Source organism: Pongo abelii, chromosome 4, assembly GCF_028885655.2.
Source record: "Pongo abelii isolate AG06213 chromosome 4, NHGRI_mPonAbe1-v2.0_pri, whole genome shotgun sequence".
Taxonomy (NCBI): Eukaryota; Metazoa; Chordata; class Mammalia; order Primates; family Hominidae; genus Pongo; species Pongo abelii.
The window spans coordinates 139,368,634-139,376,256 of record NC_071989.2 but is presented as its reverse complement, the minus strand read 5'-3'; the positions used below and the strand labels follow the sequence as shown (position 1 = coordinate 139,376,256).

The 7,623-nt window shown below is 45.9% G+C and overlaps 2 pseudogenes; both read right to left on the bottom strand.

Annotated features, from left to right (window-relative positions):
- Positions 1-437: 437 nt before the first annotated feature.
- LOC100438244 (SURP and G-patch domain-containing protein 1-like) lies at positions 438-2,376 on the bottom strand (annotated as a pseudogene).
- A 3,862-nt stretch (positions 2,377-6,238) lies between these two features.
- On the bottom strand, positions 6,239-6,770 carry LOC100444823 (large ribosomal subunit protein uL5-like; annotated as a pseudogene).
- Positions 6,771-7,623: the final 853 nt, after the last annotated feature.

Sequence of the window (7,623 nt, the reverse complement as noted above, 5' to 3'; positions counted from 1 at the left end):
TTTTTTTTTTTTCTGGGATGTTGATTGGTACAATATGTGTTTATCATACTGCCTTGCACATAATAATGTCCGACACAGTGATATTTATCATTAAGAAGACTGAAAACATGTCATCATTCTTACAATATCTATACAACTGGTATGCTGAACAAGTGTGGTGCTTGGATTGTGACAACAACACAGCTTAAATAAAAATAATCTTACCACTGTGTGTTTAAACTTCATTTGGTGATGATAACTTCCTCTCCCTGGGGGAAAACTCTAGAAGTCCCATGATTTCTCTACTCATTCTTTTTTTTTTTTTTTGGATGAGCACTGGGACTTTATTACACAGCACGGCACTCGTGACAACGGGAGGGGTGGACAGAAATACAGGTCGGAACATGCCACAGTCCAGGGACGGCTGGTCATTCAGAAAGTACGTGTTTCCAGAACACTCAGTAGTAAGACCGTCTGGAGTTGTTCCGGGGGGTTGGGCCGGAAGCGGTAAGCCGGCATCATCCTCTTGAGGAAGGCCTAGTTCTCGTCGTCTTCCTTGGAGAGAGCGGCTGGCCGGTCAATACCGAAACCGGCGCCAGCCACTGCGGTGGTGCCCTTGTTGACCGGGTTCTTGATGCCCTGGCTCGCCGAGGCCCTCACCCTCATCAGCATCTAGTAGCCGATGTTCTCCTCGGTCAGCTTGAATTTCTTGTACACCGAGTAGTCAGGCTCGCGACCCTCCTTCAAGGCCTTGAAGGTCTCCATAAACTTCTCCAGCCTGTCTGGAGGCAGGAAGTCTCCGATGAAGTGCTTGTCTCGGCTCATCTTCGTCAGCTGCTCGGCCCATTCCCTCGTCTTGTTCATCTCCATGCGCTGCAGCTGGTGCTCCCAGGTGCGCAGCTCGCTGTTCACCTCCTCGTCGCTGTGGTAGCCGTGCTGGTGCTGCTGCACCGCCTTCTCCCACAGCAGCTGCATATCCTGCATGGCCCGCTTGTGCTGCATGATCATGTCGTACATCTGATGCATCTCCTGCTGGTCCTTCAGCTGCTGATTCTGGGAGCACGATAGCTCCGTGAGGCCCGCTAGACCCACGGACTTCCCGTTCTCATAGCCGAGCCCCTTGAGGTCCTGAACTGACAGAGGTGAGGGAGAGGCATCCACGTCCCTCTGCACCAGCTCAGCAGGTAAGAGCTCTATTTTGTTCTCTTCAGGCCTCCACCGGCTCTTCGGCTTCCTCTTGACGGTGGCTGCGGAGGCTGGCTCTCCGGGGGCGCCTGAAGCGGGGATGACGGGGGTGGGCACAGGCGAGGACGAGGCGGGGCAGGTGGTTGTCGGGGGCGAGGGCCCTGACAGGGCCTCAGGAGGGGACCTGCGCTTCAGGCCGGGGTCTGGTGCCATGAGGGTGCCTGTGGAGCCGGCATTGGCTTTCCGGAACTCCTCCAGTTTCTGTCAGTAGCAGTTGGACGCTTGGCTGTTGGGCTGGCTAGTACAGAAAGCTGAAGGCCTGGTTTTCGCGGTTGTTCTGGAGGGCGATGGTTTCCACCTCGGGATCCCCGCCCGCTATGAACCCGGCCAGCTTTTCTGCAAGGTTCTTGACCTCTTCGTCCTCTGGGGGTGAAACTTTCTGAGAGGCTGCCTGCGACTTCTGCCCTTCCTTTCTTATCTCAGCCACCTCCTTTCTGTAGTAGAGGAATTGCCTGCTATTCTTACCGTGCAAAAATGGAAACGCCAGGTTATCCTTGTAGTCCTCCATAGTCACTTTTTCTAACTCGGGGCCTGCTTCTGCCACAAAGGGGCCAATTTCTCTATCACTTTCCGAGTCTCGACTCCCTCTGGGGGTGAAACTTTGATCTCCAGCCACTGCTTCTAGTCCTCCTCCTCACCCTCGTCGTGGGACTGGAAGACACTCGGGCGGTGAGCCACAGGCAGCTGCTTGGCATGCGAGTAGCTCTTCACCGGCCTGGCGGGTTGGCCAGCCCTAGGCCTGTCCGCCTGCTGATGAGGAGGGATCTCTTCCCGGCGCAGGAGGTAGGCGTGCTGGGAGGGGCACTGGGCGCCCTGGCATTGGGGGTGGGGGGCATCTGTGCTGGTCTGTGCCGTCTGCAACTTCAGAAACTGCTGCAAGAAGCTACCGTCGTTGGCAAACTTGTTTGAAACGCAGGAAGAGTTGTGTGCATTTGTGATTTCGCCGGGATGTGGGGACTGTGGGCTGGCCACCTCATTCTGCTTGGCTTTCTGTTCCATTTTGGATCCAATTTCCCCTTTCTTCTGAGCGATGAGCTAGCTGTTCCTGGTGAAGGATGTTCATGTTCATTTTTCCAGATTTAGGGGGAGAAACCCCAAACCACTGGTTAGTCTTTCCTGCAACATCCCGGTTGTCCATCTTGAGACTCATCCAGTCCCACAGTCTCTCTGCTCAGTCTCATGTGACAATCCTATAGTCACTTTAGGACATGAACACACTCACAATTCAGTAATTAGAATGTCCTGACCATGGGATAACAAAGATCTGACCTTGGTCCCCTCTTCTCCTGTTTCCCAGGTTTTACCTGCTCCAGGCTGCTGCCTGCTGGAGGGACAGGGTGAGTTCCTGGCTCTCTCTCATCTCACCTCCTTCCTATCTTGCAAACTGCTGTTTTGGAACTGCCAGTGTTAAGGGTAGGAGAGAGCAGAGGTGTAGGGGAGGGCACTGCTTGGCTAGGAAGCTTCAGCTTCTCTGGACATATGGATGGTTAAAGCTGATGCTCCAGGGTGGATCTGAAGATGATGAAGCCGATGCTTCTCTCTTGGGTTCTTCTTGAGCTCTTCAGAGGTTTCTTACTGGGCCCTCTCTTACGCAGCTCCCTGGACTCAGATGGATTGCTTCCTGGGCATCCACCACACACCTCAGCCTCTTTCTGCTCTTCCTTCCTGTAAATAGTCCTGTTGACTGAGAAGGAGGATAACCTCTCCCTGACACTCTGTCCCTCCTGACACACACCTGAGGTGAAACACAAAGCATCATTTGGCTCAGTCCTGATGCCGTAGTGATCTCTTGGCTTCTCCATCCAAGCAGTTAATGAGCTTCCAGACTTCCTAGTCCCCAGACCACTTGAGCTTCATCAGGCTAAGTCAGGCACCAGTCTTTCATGTCTCCAATAGCAGGGAGCACATTTCCAAGCTGTTGCAGGGGTTCCCTGAGACTCCCCAACTAGGTTTGGGGATAGAAGGCAGCATACCTCAACCCATCCTCTAAAGTATTAGAAATGAGGAGAGGAGAGCCCTCTCCAAAGAGATCTTGTCACCATATCCTCAACCTACCAGTGTCTCCAATCTCTTTTATGTCCTTGACTGGACTGAGGGATCCAAGAGTCAGAAACAAGTTCTGGTAGGGCTCTTACTTGGTATATAGCTGCATAAGATATTTGGTGTGTGATGTCTGTCGTATCAGCCTCATTGCAGAAACACATATTTGACAATATTAGCCAAAATTGTTTAGTGTTTTTTATTTTTTAGAACAAAACCTTAATAATTGGGACATGGCTAGAAGAAGAGAGTTTTTTGATTAGTTTGACAATGGTATTTACATTATTTTTCTTCTGCCTGCATTTGTCTTTTTTCTATAAATTCGAACATAGGATAGAGAGCTAGAACAAGGGCGAAAGTGGGGAGTGATAATACTACAAGCATCTAGAATGACTGATATTGACATCTGGTGCTAGATGCTATAGGGGAGGCATAGACACAGGGAGGGGGCATCCTGCACTCTGGGATTTATTATGCAAAGGGAGAATCTCTTATAATGTAAAGGGAGATACTTACAAAGTAGAAGGGAATCGGTGACTTGATTGTGGTGATGGTTGCACAACTCTGTGAACATATTAGGAACCATTGGATTAGTCATTTTAAATGGGTACATTGTATGATATATAAATTACATCGCAATAAAGCTGTTAAAAAAGAAAAGTAAGACAAAGTGGGAACTAAGAGAAAAGAAAGGGTTCATTCAATCTGGAGAGTCTGGGGCCAGAGCACACTATTGTTATATGAGTCTCTAGGTCACAGAAGATCAAAAGAAGAGGTTGATGTAAAACCTGGCTCTTTTTGTGGGATCAGTGTGTAGCTCAGCTGATAAAAGAGACTTCCCTGAAACCCCTTTAAGCCTGCAAGCACCATCTCTGCATTTTTTTCTCTAGTGGCTAAACAATGATGGAGAAGGGCCTGCCTTTTCTTACAGCTGGATGTGGCAAGCAGCCATTTCACCTTATAGACTGGTAAAAAGTTGAACTGAGACCACAGACACAATGATTGTGGAGTCTGTTTGCCATCCCAGGCTGTCAGTAGAAGAAGCAGGGTGTTAGAGAGAATGAGGGGATAAGACACAGAGAGAGCAGTTCAGAGCTCTTAGCATTCTTTGAAGGTGATGTTAAATGTTCCAGGAAACTGAATGCTTTTAGAGAGAGATGGAAGGCTGCATCTGTTGAGAATTAAAGTGAAGAGGTCTGACTCATCTGTGTCTCACAAGAAATTTAAAAACTTTTTCCTTTATTGTGTAAATTTTTAAACACACACAAAATAGGGAGAATAGAATAATAACTTCCCATATAGCCATTGCTCTGAGAGGAGGGCTCCATAACAGTTGAAATAACTACACTTTGCCTTATCCTTTTACTCTGCAAAAATAATTTTCAAAAAAAATAATGACACTGAAACAGAAACGTACTATTTAGTATTCTGGCATAGGTGTCCATTTTAATTTCAGATTATGATAAAATAACTTGTGCAATTTTTTTTTGTTATTCAGTTCGAAGGCATAATATCTTTGATAAATCTAATTGAATGGGTAACTTTATTCTTCCGTTTATATTTTTAAAAATTTTGGCTGGGCGTGGTGGCTCATGCCTGTAATCCCAGCACTTTGGGAGGCCGAGGTGGGCAGATCACAAGGTCAGGAGTTTGAGACCACCTTGGCCAACATAGTGAAACCACGTCTCTAGGAAAAAATACAAAAATTAGCCGGCCTTGGTGGTGCGTGCCTGTAATCTCAGCTATTCAGGAGACTGAGGCAGGAGAATTGCTTGAACCCAGGAGGCAGATGTTCCAGTGAGCTGAGATTGTGCCACTGCATTCCAGCCTGGGTGGACAGAGCAAGACTCCATCTCAAAAAAAAAAAAAAAAAAAAAAAAAAAGGTTTTAAGCACATGGAATTAAATGTATCATTCTCAAATCTTACAACACTTGATTTGGCATGATACCACAAGTTTAATTGCATCAAAGGGCAAACAAGTGATATGCTCAGACTTCCCATTTTGTCAGCATGTAATATCTTTTCTAAATTATTCAGCAGTTGATTACCCAGATTACTTCATTCGTTTTTCCTTTTGCTTCCCTGTGAACTTTTAACTTCAGTCATTCATTCATCAAAGAAGAACTTTGTCAAGAAGGAGAATTAAAGCAAAACAATCTATTTAGCCACTCTGCCACTCTTTTTTTTTTTGGTTTGTTTGTTTTTTGTTTTTGAGACAGTTTCCTGCTGTACTGCCCAGGCTGTAGAGCAGTGGTGTGATCATGGCTCACTGCAGCCTTGAATTCCTGGGCTCAAGTGATCTTCCCACCTCAGCCTCCCAAAGGAGGCTGATAGTGCAGGCATGAGCCACCTTGCTCAGCTATTTTGACTCTTTATCATCTTCAGGAAAATATCTGGAAAAACTAGTAATTAAATCTCCAAAAGGCACTAATCTATAGCAATTTTGCCTCTTGCCTCAAATGGGAGTTTGGAGTTGTCCATGAGAATTAATCCCTGTTAGGGAGGATGATCAACAGGTCAGTGTTAGGGAGCAACATCAGGAGTCTGGAGGGCGAAGACAATGGGATTCCCAGGGTTTACCCCCTTGCAACAGGACCCAGTGGAAAGATGGAGAATGAGAACCTAGGGAGCACTCCCCTTTGCCCATCCTCTCATCACCCCCAGGTAAGGAACTGAAGGTTCTAGTAGGGAAGTTGAGGCTGAACTCTGGTTACATAGTCTGAGTCAATACAGCAGATGCAAGACCATGATAGTGGACTCAGGCCTCAAATCGGAAACCAGGTCTACATTGGCAGATTATTTCTAAATGTCATGAGTCAGTGGGATGAGGCTTTCTCTGATTCCTTAGAAGGTTGGCAAGGCTGAGCATGATTTTCTGTGCCCAGCAAATAAAGTCTAAGGAAGGCTGAGCTTTCTGGTTCTCTTTTTTTTTTCACCAAAAACTTTTTATTGGCCTTTTGGATAGAAACGGGTTCATTTGTCAGGAAGGATGATCCCATCATACTTATGCTGGAAGCAACGCATGATTTCCTCTTTGCTGAGTCTGTGTTTGGCCCCAGTGCAGCCTGTCCTGTGCTTCTTGTCTGTGATGCTGAAACCTGGCCTACCCAGCACCACAGAGAAGTCCAGGCCGTAGATACCAATGCTTGGGTCATATATGATACACAAATCGATGTGTTCCTGGATCCCAAAACCAAAGTTTCTAGTATCTGAGAAGTTATTTTTTCTTAACTCATACTTCTGCACCTTTAGATCCTTCTCCAGGATTTCTTCTGCCTTGGACCCTTGAACTGTGCAGTGGACAGCAATCTTTTCATTTCTCTGCATGCCAGAGGATCTGATTTTATCTAGCTCTGGAAAACACAGGACTCTGCCCTGTGAGCTGCTCCAACGCCTTGGCTGCTCAGGTTAGTCTGTCTCCATTCTCCTCAACACAGATGTTGAGGCAGAGCTTGCAGATGTGAAGTTTCTGCATGGGGTTCTCCTTTTCACCTTGATCCGCCATGATAGAGAACAAGAAGAGCTCAGGTTCTCTTAAAAGAACTTTAGGAAACATCAAATGGGATATATTTTGGGCAGCTTCAGAAGCTCTACATCAGTCTCTGATCAGGCAAGAAATATCTGTATATGAAAAACCTTTAAATAAAATTTGCAGTTCATTCAACTTATGCAGCAAATTATATCCTTGATATTTGGAAAATCCTACAGATGTCTGAAAAGCAGTCTATTGTGGGATAGCCATTAAATTCTAGAATCTTTTAGTAATAAGATTGTATTGGATGGGGCTACCTGTAGGGTAATGACATAATCCTCATTGTGAAATATAAACAACTGCAGAGGCAAGAGCTGCCATCAAGAATTATATGCTCCTAAGAGTGCCAAGTTGCTTTAAATTGTTTCTTCCTTTTACAGTGATACAGAAAGAGAGAAATCCCTTTTAATATCTCCATAAAATATTAAAATGTTGTCAGGGTCTTCTAAAAGCCCCCAAAAATCTGTGCTTTCAGAAGTATGTTAGTCATAGTACTCAGAATCACATAGCTACCACCATGGTGTTCCCATAGACTGGCCACATATCCTTTAAGTAGAGAGAGAATGTGGCCAGAAGTGTTCCTTCTTTTGGTTGCTGGAAATGAAAATGAGAACAATCTTACAATTTCAGCATTAGTCAGCAGGAGCCCCCTTTTTTCCTAAGCATTTCTTTATTTGTGGATTTTCAGAATGGTACAATTTAGAGATTCAAATATGAAGCCTTGCTTTCTCTACCAGAGAAAGGAAAAGATATGGCCCTATCCTGCGGTATATAATCTCCTTCAGAGGAGATTTCAGCTTTATAGATAAGTTAGAATCTCCTTCTC